The sequence below is a fragment of the Lemur catta genome, chromosome 11 (assembly GCF_020740605.2).
Source record: "Lemur catta isolate mLemCat1 chromosome 11, mLemCat1.pri, whole genome shotgun sequence".
Taxonomy (NCBI): Eukaryota; Metazoa; Chordata; class Mammalia; order Primates; family Lemuridae; genus Lemur; species Lemur catta.
Window position 1 is genome coordinate 21601264 of NC_059138.1, and position 15344 is coordinate 21616607.

General features: G+C 40.1%; 1 pseudogene; it reads right to left on the reverse strand.

Annotated features, from left to right (window-relative positions):
- Positions 1-762: 762 nt before the first annotated feature.
- Positions 763-963, reverse strand: LOC123647925 (annotated as a pseudogene).
- Between the last annotated feature and the right edge of the window lie 14381 nt (positions 964-15344).

The following is a 15344-nucleotide window of genomic DNA, read 5'->3' on the forward strand; positions in this document are numbered from 1 at the left end:
GAAAAGGAAAACAATTTGTCCTATGCTTTAGGCTTAGACATTATTTCTCAAACCTCATAGTAAAACAAAATTTATTTCAACTTAAGGAAGACAATGCATTCTTCCCCCCAAGTTGCCCTATTTATATAGTAACTTGATGTAAAGGATTTAAGAAGTTATAATACGTGTTTTTACAACTATATGATTTGAGCAATGGCTATAAAACTTTTAATTAATGGGTCAACTTTATACTTTGGCTTGTTGTCATTTAATGACAAGGCCAACCTTCATTCTATTCTCCCAAATGCTATTAATCAATGCCTCTGGGTTCTCTCAGTGGCCTTAGATAATTGTATATTGATTTGCTGCTGTTACAGCTATAGGCTTTGACCACTGTCGCATTTCATCACTCCAGACCTTGCTGCCACACAAATTTTTAATAGAAAAAGGCATAAGGAAAACCCCATCCAATGGTACCACCTTTATTATATGGCAGCGTGTTGTTCTGGGTCTCTGTAAACTGAGAAGATCAAGAAAGGATGGAATTGAAGATTCCTTCCTCTCTATCCCCGGAATTCTGAAGTCAGCAAATTCAGAGTGAGGAAAACTTCAGCAAGTGATAGCAAGCTAGATTACCCATGAGATAAACATACATTAGTTCCCTCTTATCCGCTGGGGATACGTTCCAAGACCCCCCCGTGGATGCTGAAACCTTGGATAGTACCAAACCCTATATATACATTATGTTTTTTCCTATACATACATATTTTTTTATACAGTAGACACTCAGACTGTGTCCTCTCCCTCTGAAGAGAAGAACAATCATCAATGGCAAGTGGCAGTTGCAGCAAAGCAACACCAAAAGCCAGCTTCATGCTCAGGAGAGAACACTGCACCTCCTCCTGGTGGTTTCTGGTGCTCTACACGCTCAGAGAAATTTCCCTAGTAACAAACTACAGAAATGACTCCTGAAAGTATAGTCTTCATACCTATGATAAAATCTAATTTATAAATTGGGCACAGTAAGAGATTAACAGCACCAATAATAAAATATAACAATTATAATAATACACCGTAATAAAAGTTATATGAATGTGGTCTCTCTCTCTCTCTCTCTCAAAATATCTTAATACTTTTGGACCACAACTGACTACCGGTAACTGAAACTGCACAAAGCAAAACCTCAGATTTGGGGGAGGTGGGGGGTTGCAGAGACTACTATACATTTTTCTTTCACAGATCAAAAAGTGAAGGTATTTGTTTAGAGGCTCAAACATCTCAGCGCAGGCATCTCTGCAAATTTCTTGGCTTTTTCTCTTGTAGTTGCAAAATACCTGCTTCAGCATCAAACACTGGAAGAAGAAAGAGGAGGAGGAGAGGAGCAGCAGGAGGAGGGGATGAGGAGGACGGGAAGAGGAGGGGGAGAAGAGAGAAGAGGAGGAAGGAGAAGAGGGGGAGGATGGAAGGCGGGGAAGGGAGGAGAAAGGGGATGAGGAGGAGGAGGGGAGGGGAAGAGTCTTCAAGAAGAAGGAAAGTGCCCGTCCCAGAAATATCTGCCCATTTTTATCGGGACAGCAAAAGCTTTCCCAGAAGTGCCTGTCCTAAGGCCTCTCCTCATTGCAGGCGGGGGCTGGGAAGGCATTTAGATTGACAAGGGAGAGGGAATCAGGAATTCGTGCTAGAGTGACCTGAGCACTGGACCCCTTCTTTGCTTTTGGCCCCTTTCTACTGTTCTAGAACTCTGGACTATTCCCAAGCCTCATTCCCTTTTATCAAGGCAGAATCCTGGCCCCTCATTCTCTCCAGACTGAAAAAGCCCAAAGCAGTTAGCCTATGTTTCATCGCTGCTGTCTCTAGACCAGGGTCTCCACTCCCAAAGGCCGGCCTCCGTGGAGTTCGCAGGCCAGGGAGCAGGGGCTTCCTCCTGTCTCCTTCCTGTGGAAAGGCCTTCCGTCCGCAGGACATAACCCTGTGCGCATTGCCCTCTGCTGCTCACTGTAGGTCCAGCAGCTCTAGCCACACTGGGAAACTCACCCCAATACACCCAGGGCTTCCTGTCCCTGTGTTTTTCCCCACACCCAATTCCCTCCACTTGGAATGCCCTTCTTCAGCTCAGGTCAGACACAGCTTTTCCCACAAATACCACAGAGACACCAAAAAATGGAAAATCATCTCTCTTTCCTCTTTACCCCAAGCCTTCATTTCATGCGTTTGAGAGTGCCATAAATTGCAATAGAAATGATTTTATGAAATGGCATGATAATTCTAAAATTATACTACACCCATTGTTCAGTGGAGAACAGTTAATAGAGTTTGCTCTCTTAAGAGTGCTTCAGAGGATAGGATGTTGCTTTATGCTGCAATTGAAACAGACTAAGCAACCAAAGAGTTACGTGATTTTATATGCTGAAAGAAAGAAAGAAAGAAAGAAAGAAAGAAAGAAAGAGAGAGAGAGAGAGAGAGAGAGAGAGAAAGAAAGAAAGAAAGAAAGAAAGAAAGAAAGAAAGAAAGAAAGAAAGAAGAAGGAAGGAAAGAAAGAAGGAAGGAAAGAAAAGAAAGAAAGAAAGAAAGAAAGAAAGAAAGAAAGAAAGAAAGAAAGAAAGAAAGAAAGAAAGAAAGAAAGAAAGAAAGAAAGAAAGCTCTTTCCCAACACCACAGGTCCTTTGTGCTCTTTCCCTCAGCCTGGAGCTCTGTCCCTAGAATAGTGAACAAACATGGATAAAATCTCTGCCTCCCAGGAACTCACATTTTAATATCAGAAACTCAAGATGGGATCATTATGATGGTTAAACTTTAAATTTGGATTAGAATTACTTGCAACCAAGGCAAAAGCAAAAAATACACATTAAGGTTATGTAAGTCTCACTGTCTGATCAAAGGAAGCATATTATTTAATGGGAAGAGACAAACATTTCCCTTGACATTGAATTCTAGAAGGCTTTCATTACATGACTCTATCTAAAGAACAATGAGTAATATAATGGGCAATGTTTTTAACAAAGGTTTGTAAGAGATGCAGAAGTGTGGCTATTTCTTATAAAAGATCACATAAAACTTCAAGGAATACTATTGGATTGTAACTCAGTGAAAGCTTCCATGGTAGGAAACAGTGATCATTAAAAAAAAAAAAAAGTACTTAAAAACAATAGGGCCAAAATACCTACTTCTCTCTTCCCAGGTACTGACAGTCAACCAAAACATGTAACAGAGGGAAAACAAGGCCTGGCCCAGTGGCTCACACCTGTAATCCTAACACTCTGGGAGGCTGGGGCAGAGGAATCACTTGAGCTCAGGAGCTCAAGATCAGCCTGAACAAGAATGAGACCCCATCTCTACTAAAAATAGAAAAAATTAGCTGGGAGTGGTGGTGTGCACCTGTCATTTCAGCAACTCAGGAGGCTGAGGCAGGAGGATCCCTTGAGCCCAGTAGTTTGAGGTTGCAGTGAGCTATGATGATGCCACTGCACTCTACCTGTGAGACTCCGTATCAAAAAAAAAAAAAAAAAAAAGAAAGAAAGAAAGAAAGAAAGAAAGAAAGAAAGAAAAGAAAAGAGAGAGAGGGAAAACAAGACCTTCCAAAATATTTTAAGTGGGTCAAATGAAGAAGATAATATTTAGGCATTCACTAGCACACACCACCTTGGTGAGGGAAGCAGTACAGAGAAGCCCTAGAATTGGATTCCCTAAACTTGACATGACTCTAGCCCTTCAAAACCCTCTTAATATCATTGTAAATTGGTTCAGAGTGGATGAAGAATAACCTGGAATATGCATAACAGTCTTCAAAACTTGTTCATGCCCTTTGACCTGGCAATTTCACTTTGGGAAACTCCAAGGGAAAAAAAATGTCCAGGGCAGAATGGGAGGAGTTCAAAGCAAATATTATGGCATAGGGCTTGAAAGTAAGGGCACTGCAGTGTGATTGTCAGAGTGTCAATTATTTGTGAAATTTATTCTTTGTGAAACTTGCAAGTTACTTAATCTCTGTAAGTCTCAATTTCCTCATCTTTAAAATGGGAATAAAAGTAGTACCTGCCTCACTGGGTTGTTACGATATTAGATAATGAATGAAAAGTTCTACTTGTGCCTAGGATCTAGGAAGCTCTTAATAAGGTTAGTGATAATTATAAATGTCTTGAGAATTTAAAACCACTCAAAGTCTCAAGGATATGAAACTAAGAAAACGATGATATATAAACACAATGAAATACTAGATAGCTATTAAAATGACATGTATGTAAACTAACTTTATATAAATTAAGTGTAATATAAAAAGACAGAACACAAAACAGTTTTGCATATTGATTTCAACACAGTAATAAGACATGTGTACATTAAAAATAATCCAACAGAATGTTTAGAGGTAGGAACAGAATTTAATGCTCTGTTTGCTAGGTAATGTTTCTAGGGTTCATAGTGAATTCTTTTTCAAATAAACTTTGTTCTCAGTGTCAGGAGATTAATTTCTTAACCTTTTTATTGTGAAGTATAAGACACACAAAAGTGCTCAAAACAAAAATGCACAGCTTAATGGATTTATCAAAAGCAAAAACCACCCAAGTCGAGAAAATGAATGGCCAGCATCCCCAGAAACCTCCTAATCATTGCCCTTTCTAGGCATGCATCTTGAAACACGAGTTTTGCTTGCTTTTAAAACCTATAACTGGAATTAAACAATATGTATTACCTTGTGTAGCTGCTTTTGCTCAGCATTGTGTTTGTGAGATTCATCCATGTTGTTTCATGTAGCTGTTGTTCATCTTCATTGTTACATAGTATTCCACTGTAAGTAATATATCACAATATATTTATCCAATCTGTTGATGGACATTTGACTTATGGAAGATTGTATTTTCCAAAGATGACTGCAGCAATATCTCTCAAAACAAGTTCTTTTTACAAAGTGACCTTGACATTCCTCCCATTAGGGGGTGGAATCTATGTCTTTCCCCCTTGAATTTGGGTGGGCCTTTGCTCTGCCTTAGCCAATAGAGTACAGCAAAAGTGACTTCTGAGGGTATGTTGTAAAAATGCCATGTACTTCCCCCTTGTTTTTCTAGGATGCATACACTTGGAATCCACCACTTTGTTTGGAGAAAGCCCAAGCTACAACATGGAGAAGCTATGTACATACCCATGTTCTGGCTAACAGGTCCAGGTAAGTTCCTGGCCAACAGCTGGCATTAACAGCCAGATGTATGAGTGAACAAGCCTTTAGCTGACTCCAGCCCTTCACCATTGAGTTACAGCCTTTGAGTCTTCCCAGCAGAGGCCATACACATTGTGGAACTGAGACAAGCAATCCCTTCTAAGCCGTTTCCAAACTCTGATCCACAGAATCTATAAACATAATAAAATAGTGGTTGGTTTATGCCACTAAGTTTGAATTAGTTTAATACACAGAAATAGTATTTGGAACAAGACTGTATACAGTTTTTAATCATTACAAATAAACATTCATGTGCGTGCATTTCTTTTGGGAATATATAGAGGTCATAGGTTATGAATATTTTTAACTTCGGTAGATAATGCCAAACTTTTCCCAAAATGATTGCAGCAATTTTGACTCCCACCAGCAGTATATGAGAGTTCTAGTTCTGCATCCTCACTAACATTTGATATTGCTAGTCTTTTTAAATTTCAGCCATCTGGCGGATGTGTAGCAGTATCTCATCGTGGTCTTAATTTGCATTTCCCTGATTTCTAATGAGGTCAAGCATTTTATAATGTGTGTTTCTGGCATATGGTCATAAAGATATTCTCCTATATTATCTTCTAAGAGCTTTATTATTTTGCCTTTCACATTAGTAGCAACAATTCCAGAAATTACGGTGATACCATTTCATTTGTTTTCCCTCAAATCATTTTCTTGTAGCCTTTTATATCCTATCTAATCCAAAATGAGGTAAGAAAGGCAGAGAGGCTCTAACCCTGGAATAGTCAGTCTCCTGTTTCCAGAATTTAGAATTTCTTCATTGCAAACCAAATAATAAAATCAAAATCCTAAGGCCCTACAAGAGTAAAACTCTTTATTCTTCAAGCAGTCTAACCCAAGTCATTTGGGACCCAACCTCTGCAGAAGAGGTCACCTATGTTGCCTACTCACTCTGGTCTCCCCATCTCAGGCCTCTCCTCCAAACCAAGTTCCACTTGAAGCTGTGACTTTCCGCCTTTCTCACTGTGATAGCCAAACAAGCATAAACTTTTTCACTCCCATCTGGCCCTGGTGGCTAAGACAAGGTAATTAAGTGGAGTGCCTCTTCTGAACACTGGATACCCAGATTCAGGGGCAAACATAAGATGTTAGTTCATTTTCACTGTAACTTTAGACATTTCCATCTTGGTATTTGGGTTCCCATGGAAGGATTAGGATGGATTCTCTTCCTGGGGGTTGCTACCCGTGAAATTCCAAGGAAGTGAGATTTCTAACTTATTCTTTTCTAAGATATGAGACCAATTTCTTCTTCCTAGCACAGGAAAGGCAAATGGGAAAATATGTTCCATTATGCTAATGCTCTCTGCTACACAGACTCTACCAGTCATTCACTTCCCTTCCTCTTCTTTTTTCTCTTCTTCCCATTCATGTTTCTTCTTGCTTATGACTTCATATGGTTAAATGGCTTTGTCTCTTCTTGCAAACTAAAAATAACCAAATTATAATTAAACAGCACCCCAAAAAATATTCCACCTTCATGCATTATTTACCTTAAAGATTTTTAGCCTCCATCTCGTAATAGTATAAAAACTTTCTAGGGCCAGGAAATGCAAGAGAGAGAAAAGGAGTCAGAACATAGTGGTAGCATAATAAAGGCTCCCAGAAAAGGTTGTAATTGGTTAGGAGGTGGTGGTACTGGTGAACTTTTCTCCAACAAGGTGGCCCGGAAGTGCCTGGGTGCTCACAGAGGCCCTCACCTCCCTCCTACTCCCAATCTCCATAAGGAGGGCATTTCTCAGGGTCAGTTTCCCATAGGGATAGAAAGGGGGGTGCTTCTGGTTGTATAATGCTAAAGAAAAGCCCAGAAGTTCAGTTTTAATCACTCATTAAGGGAATAGTGTTGCTGTTACTCTGCAGGACTTGGTCCTACCAGCCCTGGGCACCGGCCAATACAATATAGTGTGTACCCTAGAAGGAGAGCAAATTGCTTCTCTTCAGTGCCAGCATGATTGATAGCTACATTGTTCTAACCTCTAGACAGAATTCACCTAGGTGAGAAGAATGAATAGGAGTCAGTCCCAAGTGACCATAAAACAGCAGCCCAGAAAAGCAGCAAAAGACTCTTTCCTATTTTGAGTTTTTTGCTTAGCTTTGTTTTGTTGTGCACCATTTCAGTATACCTGTATAATCCACATGCTTTTAAGTTCTGATAGCTCAGAAGTCTCTTGTTGCCTTCTATTGGTGCTTAAGTAAATTATAAAAGCTACCATTTATTCAACCTCTACAGTGGAGCAGGCACAGTACTAGATACTTTACATGGATTATCATATTATCTCGTGAAATTGCTATAATAATCCCATAGGGGACATGTTGTTTCCATTTTAATGGCAATAAAACTGAGGCTCAGGAGGACAAGTTTCCAACCCAGTCTATTTGACTTCTAAATTCAAGCTCCTAGTCCTTCTACCAGTTAAACTATTCATGAGGCATTGTTTTTGGAAGTCTCAGAGACCATCCCACCCTGCACAAAGGCTGGGACCATTGCCAAAGACCTCTTCCATTTCATAACATTCACTGTGCATGCCCATTTTTTCTTACTGCCCACTCATCTTTGTTTTCCCCATCAGATGAGCCCTTTTTTTCCTCCAGTCCTAGAAACAAAATGCTGGGTTGGATGAATCATTGCTTCAAGCTACTGTGGCAATTCTCTGTGTTCCTCCTACAGAAACTTTTATCCAGAACCTTAAGTAGTTTTTTCCCTTTTAGCCAACTTGATTGTCTGTCCTTTATCTGCCAAGAAAATTTTTGTTCCTACAAATTAGAGATTAGAGGGAGTCTCCTCTAACCTCTTTACTGGGTTAAGACAGAGCTGACAATATCTGAGAAGTTTCAGAAGACCTGGGAATGTTTTTTAAGAAGGAGATTTGCTTTAATAGACCTTGATTATCTCCAGCTCAGATTCATTTGCAGGGCCTTTTCCCCCTTTTAGGGATTTCTTCCTCCCAAGTCCTTAATAGCCAAACACTGTCCAGAGGCAGCAAGTAACTTGAAACTGTGTTTTCCAGATGGATCCTGGTCTTCTCCTCACCCTGTAGCCTCAAATTTTCAGTGAAAGATAGGATGGATTTAAATTGAGATCTAAAAGCACCGACAGGAATATGATGACCAGTAGAAAGTGGTGCTGGTTCCACGGAGTGGTCCCCAAAGAAGAGCTCGCGGTGAGGGTGAAAGGAGAAATGGCACATTGGTGAGAGCCGGGAGAATTACTGCCTTGCTGGGCACTCCCTCTACAATCCCTGACCAGGAAGCAGGGTAAGGCCTCATCCTCAGGGCCAGGTAGGAAAGGACTGAGCAGAAGGTGCGTGTTTTTTGGGATGTGGCTTGGAAGGGGCCTGATTCTCCAGGTCTCAATGCTAAAGGATTACCATAGGAGAGGTGCTAATGGGAACAATGGAATCATTCATGGTGTGTGTTGAATTGTGTCTTTCCAAAATTCATGTGTTGACCTTCTCATCCCCAGTACCTCATATTGTGACTATCTTTGGAGATAAGGTCATTATTGATGTAATTAGTTAAGACAAGGGCATACCAGCACAGGGTATGGCCCTAATTCCAATATGACTGGTGTCCTTACAAAAAGAATGCGAAGACAGAGTAAAATGATATACAAATGCCCAGGATTTGAGTTATGCTGCCACAAGCCAAGGAACTATCAGGAGGTGGTAAAAGGACTGGAATAAATAATATCCTAATCACAGACTTCTAGCCTTCAGAACTGTGAGATGAGATAAATTTATGCTATTTAAGCCACTTAGTTACCGTAGCTTGTAGCAAACGAATACAGTTCCCTATGATGAAAAGAAAAAGGTGAACTAGTGTTAGTTTATTCATTAGATAGCTGAGATCCCACTGCAAAAAAGTAGCAGGGTTTGGCCTAAGTCTCAGTTTTTCTAGGCAATGTGCTCCCCTCCACACATTGGACAATGGTGTCTTCCTACTGTCCCTTAATGGGCAGGACAGAAGCAGCCAGAAGTCCAGAGGATGGAGCTTCCTGTGCCTTCTCTTTCTCCATTCCCCTCCCACACACTCCTCCCTCCTACTTCAAATTTTCTCCCTTTGTCTCCTACTCCATGAATTTTTGAGATTGCAGCTTAAAGGTCTTCTAAAAGATGAAAATGGATTGGGAGAGGAAGAAATTTAGAAACTAGGAGGCAGGACTCACTCTGGCATCTTAATTCCTGTTTCCCCCCTATCTCTTTGTTGCCTTTCTGACAACTCAGGGGTTCTTAGTCTTCAGTTCAGAGAAACCCAAGCATCTGGGGTGCAGGGTCCCTCAGTTCACCCAACTTTCTTTCTATGTTTGGACTGAGAATCGCAGAGTACCCTGACCGCTTTGTGACCCAGCCAGCAGCAAGTTTTTTTCTAGCAGGTTTGAACCCAACATGGGGCCTTGAACATTCCCCTAGGCGCTGATAAAGGTATCTAGGTTGTTGCTCAAAACACTGAAAGAAACTGGCCCTGGCCAGGAGCTAAATTCCTTAAACTCTCACATAAACTCCATACCCTGACCCCTTGCTGTGGACAGACCTAGGTGGAACATGCCTTTCCTCTTGCTGTCTGTCTTGAGGATACACTGCAGCCCATTCTGCATGCAAGTTCCCCTAATAAATGCTTTGGACTGATTGCTCAGACATTTAGTGCTTCTCTCTTTGGAATCCCAAGTGGCCCCATCTCAGGACAGTTTGGGGCACTCCCTTGTGGGAACCCCCTTGCCCAGTTTGGTGAGAGGAAACATGGAGAGAGAGGCCAGGTGCCATTTCCTATTTGAATTGTCTCTGTGGTTTTGCTGATGAATTTCTTTTGCCTTGTCTTTTCTCTCATGTGGAGCTCTCCCAAAGCTCTAGATATGTGAACTGAACTCTAAGGACATCTGTTCTTGTTTCATAGACTGAAACCTTTGCACACTTGCTTTGCTTTTACCATTTATCTTCATAGACTGACATCTCCATTCTTCCCCAGGGCTTCATCAATAGCTCCAAAAGCAGCTTTCATTTTTTCTTGAGACCAGGGTGTTAAAGAGGAGGAAAGTAAAAGCATACATAAGAACTCTATCAGACCTGTAATCTCAGCACTTTTGGAGGCTGAGGTGGGAGGATTGCTTGAGGCTAGGAGTTTGAAACCAGCCTGGGCAACGTAATGAGCCCCTGTCTCTACAAAACTAAAAAAAAATTAGCCAGGTATGGTGGTGTGTGCTTGTAGTCCCAGCTACTCAGGAGGCTGAGGTGGGAGGATTGCTTCAGTCCAGGAGTTTGAGGCTTCAGTGAGCTAAGATTGTGCCACTGCACTCCAGCCTGGGCAACAGAGTGAGACCCAAACAAACAAACAAACAACCACAATAACAAACTCCCCCCCATGATGCTAAGTGAAATAAGCCAGACACAAAAGGACAAATACTGCATGATCCCATGTATATGTGGTGTGTAGAATAGGCAAATCAAATTCATAGAGACAAAGAGTAGAGTAGAGTTTACTAAGGGCTGGGGAGTTATGTTTTAATGGGTACAGAGTTTTTGTTTGGGATGATGAAAAATTCTGGAGATGGATGTTGGTGATGGTTGTACAACATTGAGAATGCATTTAATGCCTCTGAATTATATGCTTAAAATTAGCTAAAATGGTAAATTTTATTGTGATGTATATTTTACCACAATTAAAAAGAAAAAGAGAAGAAAAGAAAAGAAAATCCTAGAGGTAAAAATCAGCATTCTTTACTACCAATCCAACATAATTACCATTCTTTCTGCGTTACTAAGATCAGCACCTTTGGGCAATTGTGTTAGATAATTTGATTGATCTTTTTACGTTGTTTTAAAATAAATTCCTCATTTTTTCAAGAAGAAGAATAATTCCATTCTCAGACCCAGCTTCCTCTAACAGTGTCAATAACATCCAAAGGATTTCACTCTGTTAGGTTTGAGTCTGTCTTTTCAATTCCATCCCTAGAGAAAGTCCAACACATGGTACGGGCGCTGGCACCCCCAAGGCGCTCACAGCAGCTCTTTCCCAAGCCTGCATCTCCTTTTGCCCCTTCTGTTCTGTGCTGACTCCCCTTCCAGTCACATTCCTAGGCTCTCCGGAGAAGTGGAGAAGAGGGAGCCTGGGTTGCTGACAACCCTCCTGCTCAGTGTCCCTACAAAATACAGAGCACTGGGCAGAATGCAGGGAGCACCCTGGTGCTGACCCAGGGGGCTATTGGGGTGTGCCAGCCTCCCACGTGACTGATCTAGGTGGTTGGGGTCAAGCAGCTCCAGTGAGGGTTCTCTCCAAACACTGGTTGTTAGACCAACTATAATTAAACATTCAATTATGAGAAATATTACATAAAGACAACTAAGAGAAAGAATTCAAAATACCAGAGACTGAAGAGAAGCCAGCATAGTAGGTGGAAAAAGTGTTGCTGTGAAAGGTCTAAATGCTGGAGAGTGGGAGAAGAAAAGAAAGAAAATCAGAGAGTAAAAAAGAGGTTTCCTCTAAAGATTAGTATTGGGCTCTCTTCCAGAAAAAAAAGAGAGAGAGAGAGAAAGAGAAATAAATGTGGAGCCTCTCAGGGAAGGCTAACATCACTGATTTCAGGTAGTGGAGACTTCAGAGAGTAAGAGCTGTTTTGATCTAGAACCAAGAAGTGGACCTGAGGACCCGGAAGAGGAACTGGGTGAGCTGAGGGTTAGTGGTAGAGGAGAGGCCAGCTGGGCTGATCATAAAACCTGGGACAATGGATCAGTCAAAGTCTGGTTATTTTGTTTAATGGTGCCAAGCCAAAGACAGTAATGAGACTTGATTTATAATTTTCTATCTTTACCTAGCTTGTTCTCTGGGTAGTGTAGTGCCTCTGTTGGGCTGAGCAGGTGTTGCTTTGGGGGCCTTTGTGGGCACAGTAAAGATGAAGAGCTCTGGGACAGAGGTAGGATCCTTATTCTTAGGGAGTGAGTTTTCTTTCCCATTTCCTTTGGGTCTTGTTAAGCAGTAGAAAGGTACACAAGCTGGAGTACTGAGTTTTCCTACGTGGGGCCTGTCATACACTTATTTTCAGTGATGGTTAGAAAAAACCACTATGGTCCCCTTTACTCTAACCTAGGACAGGACAAGTCTCCACAACCTTCAGACAGCATATAAGTAAAGACCTTGGGTCACTGGTAACTTAGGATACTCATTTTCTTCCCTTTAAAACATGCAAAAGTTTTGGTGTATTTCAAAGGCAGCAGGAAAACAGCCACCCAACTATCTCCTGGGCAAGGTAACCCTAGGTCAGAGAAGGAATTTCATATAATAGGCTAATGAACCTGCAGATCAAGAGGGCCAGCTGAAGAAGCAGAGAGACAGACATAACAGCAACACAGAGTCAGGGCAGGGAGGGTGGCCTGGTGGTCTGCTAGACTGTAACTACTGAACTCAGTCCATAGATAATAATGGTAACTATTGGTGCATAATAGTAGTAGTAATAATATCAAATACTTACATAGAATGTTCTTACATATGTTAACTTATATAATTCAATAATTCCATGAGGTAGCTACTATTGTCATTTCTATTTTATAAATGCAGAAAAATGAAGTACAGAAAGTTAAAAAATGTAAGCTTTGCTAGCACTCTGGGAGGCCGAGGCAGGAGGATCGTTTGAGCTCAGGAGTTAGAGACCAGCAAGCAAGAGCGAGACTCCGTCTCTACTAAGAATAGAAAGAAATTAGCTGAACAACTATAAATATATAGAAAAAATTAGCCGGGCATGGTGGTATATGACTGTAGTCCCAACTACTCGGGAGGTTGAGGCAGGAGGATTGCTTGAGCCCAGGAGTTGGAGGTTGCTGTGAGCTAGGCTGACACCACGGCACTCTAGCCCAGGCAACAGAGTGAGGCTCTGTCTCAAAAAAAAAAAAAAAAAAAAAAAAAGTAAGCTTTAAAAAAAGGATGTAAGCTCAAAGAGGGCAAAGATTTCTGTCTTTTTTATTCACTGCTGTTATCCCAATACCTGGCACATGTTCAATAATTATTTGTTAAATTAACAGTTAACTGATCCAAGATCATGCAGATGGCATGGCAGGGCTGGGATAAGAAATGAGGTTTGATGTCTCTAGAAGTCTCACTGTTAATTACTGAGTCGTACTGTCCTAGATGCTGTTATAGGAGATGAGCTTTGTGTGTCTCTCAGCTTGAGTCATATCTGCTTAATAAACCCTGCTCTCACCCTCAAAGCTGGCTATCTGAGGAAACACTTCCTAACTCATTTTATGAGGCCAATATTACCCTAATATCAAGAGACAAAGACATTACAAGAAACGGAGGCTACAATATCTCTCCCGAACACAGACGCAAAAACCCTTAACAAAATATTAGCACATCAAATTCAACACTTATAAAAAGAATTATATACCATCACCAAGTGGGATTTATTCCAGGTACACAAAGCTGGTTCAATATTAAAAAATCATTCATTGTAACCCACCACTTCAACAAGCTAAAGAAGAAGAAATCATATAACCATATCAGGTGATGTAGAAAAAGCATTTAACAAAATCCAGTACCCATTTGTGATAAAAACTATCAGCAAACTAGGAATGGAGGGAGAACTTCTTCAATTTGATAAAGAACATCTACAAAAATCCTACAGCTTAAGTTCATCAATTGTAACAAATGTACCACTCAGGTGGGGGATATTGATAATGTGGGAAGCTATACATGTTTGGGGACAAGAGGTATATGGGAAATCTCAATTTTGCTGTGAATCTAAAACTGCTGTAAAAAATGAAGTCTATTAAAAAATACATATTGTCTTGGATAGGGAGTCTTGATATTGTAAAGATGTCAATCTCTCTAAATTAATTATTATAGAATCAAAACTTTTTAACTTGACAAAATACTAATGCTCAACTGAAAACTAAACTTAAGCAGGACAAATAAAAAATTCTGAACAAAGAGTAATGTAAAAGGGACTAGCTCCTTCAGCTACTTAAAATGCATTATAGCACAATTATAAGTTTGAAAGTGTAGTAGCCACATGGAAATAAAAAATTAAGCTGAATAAAATTTTCAGAAGATTAAAAGAAAACCTACAACTAGCATCATATTTGATGGTGAGAAACTGAATACTTACCCAAGATAGGGAACAAGGCAAGGATGTTCTCTCTCACCACTTCTATTTAGCATCATGTTGGAAATCCTAACAGCTACAATAAGACAAGAAAAGGAAATAAAAGATATATAGATTGGGAAGGAATAAACAAAACTGTCTTTGTTCACAGAAGACATGATTATTTATGTGTAAAATCCCAAGTAATCAATCAAACAAACCTCCTGGAATTAATAAGTGAGTATAACAAATTCTCAAGATATAAAGTTAATTTACAAAAGGCAATTGCCTACCTTTATACCATCAGTAAACAATTGGAATGGAAATTTTAGAATGATACCATTTACCAAAATGAACCACCAAAAAAGTGAAATACTTAGGTATAAATCTATCAAAACATATAAGGCTTTATATGGGGAAAACTATAAAACTCTGATGAAAGAAATCAAAGAAAATCTAAATAAATAAAGAAATAGTCCATATTCATTGATTTGGAAAACTCAGTATTATCAAAATGTCAATTCTTTCCAACTTTATCTATAGATTCAATGAAATCCCAATCAAAATTCCAGCAAGCTATTTTATAGATATTGACAAAGTGATTCTAAAGTCTATATGAAAAAGCAAAGACATAGCTTAGCCAATGCAATATTGAAGAAGAATAAAGCTAGAGAACTCATATTACCCAATTTCAAGCCTTACTATAAAGAGACATTATCAAGAAGACAGCATGATATTGACGATAGAACAGACTCATAGAGCAAAGGAACAGAATAGAGAGCTCAGAAATTGATCAACACAAATATAGCCAATTAACCTTTGATAAAGGAGCAAAGGCAATTCAATGGATAAAGGGTACATTTTTAATAAAAAAATGAACCTAGACACAGATCTTATATATTTTATAAAATTAACTCAAAATGGATCATAAACGTAAATGTAAATTTTTTTTTTTTTTGAGACAGAGTCTTGCTCTGTTGTCTGAGCTAGAGTGCTGTGGCGTCAGCCTAGCTCACAGCAACCTCAAATTCCTGGGCTCAAGCGATCCTCCTGCCTCAGCCTCCCCAGTAGCTGGGACGACAGGTG